The sequence below is a fragment of the Octopus bimaculoides genome, chromosome 3, assembly GCF_001194135.2.
Source record: "Octopus bimaculoides isolate UCB-OBI-ISO-001 chromosome 3, ASM119413v2, whole genome shotgun sequence".
In the NCBI taxonomy this organism is placed as follows: Eukaryota; Metazoa; Mollusca; class Cephalopoda; order Octopoda; family Octopodidae; genus Octopus; species Octopus bimaculoides.
Window position 1 is genome coordinate 36,619,231 of NC_068983.1, and position 1,138 is coordinate 36,620,368.

Consider the following 1,138-nt stretch of genomic DNA (forward strand, 5'->3'; position numbering starts at 1 on the left):
GTGTGTGTGTGTGTGTGTGTGTGTGTGTGTGTGTGTGTGTGTGTGTGTATGTATGTATGTATGTATGTATGAATGAATGTATGTGTGTGTGTATGTGTATGAGTGTGTACATGTGCATATGTGTATGCCTGGGATTATGTGTGTGTCACTGTGTGTGTGTGTGTGTGTGTGTTTATGTGTGTATGTGTGGTTGGGTATGTGTTTGTATGTGTGTGAATGCAATGATATGTGTGGCTATGTGCATACATGTATGTATGTATGTGTGGGATGTGTGGCTATGTGAGTATATGTATGACTGTGGGGGCGTGGTATATGTGACTGCACGTGTGTGTGTGGGTGGGTTTGGAGTGTGTGGCTATGTATGGCTGTATGGTACATGTGCTTGTGTCTATGACTCTGTGTGTGTGTGTGTGTGTGTGTGTGCAGAATTGTGTATGTACGTATATGCAAAGCTGAATGTGTGTGGAAGACGGCAGGACAGCTAATGCTACAGTTTGTATTTAATAAAGCTGATATTAGGATTCTGGTGAATACACATTAGTTAATTTAAGACAGCTTTTCTAATATTACAATCACAATCAACACCTTCATTACCAATAACTATTTCTAATTAAGGATCGAGGCCAGTAATTTTATGGGATTTGAACTCGGATTAAAGAACTGGAAGAAATACTGCAAGGCACTGTGTGTGATGTTTTAATGATTCTATCAATCCACTATCCACATAATTCTTTCAAAGTTTGGTACAAGGTCAGCAATTTGAGGGGAAGGGGTTAATTGATTACAACCCCAGAACTTAATTGGTACTTTATTCCCCAAATCTGATCTCCTGTTTCTATCCTCCACTCATTCACCTGCTTGCGTTCTGAGAGTATGCCCTAACACCTCATCATCACCTCTCCTTTTCCAGCTGGGATAGCCATGTACCACGTTCACAGCAACACACCTGTTCCTATCCCTCTATTATACTCTTGCCCCTTGACACCTGGCATAAGCTCCCTCTCTCAATATTATCCCCACCACCCACTGCCATTCAATGTAGTGGTTTTGTCATGCAAGCTACTTGGCAACCTCCCTAGTGCCAGTGACACAAAACAGTATATACATATATATATATATATATATATATATATATATA

General features: G+C 40.4%; 1 protein-coding gene across 1 annotated transcript in view; it reads right to left on the reverse strand.

The window, feature by feature from the left end:
* Window positions 1-1,138, reverse strand: part of LOC106873908 (uncharacterized) — a 324,095-nt gene that overhangs the window by 322,389 nt on the left and 568 nt on the right. The gene's annotated exons all lie outside the window — the stretch shown is intronic.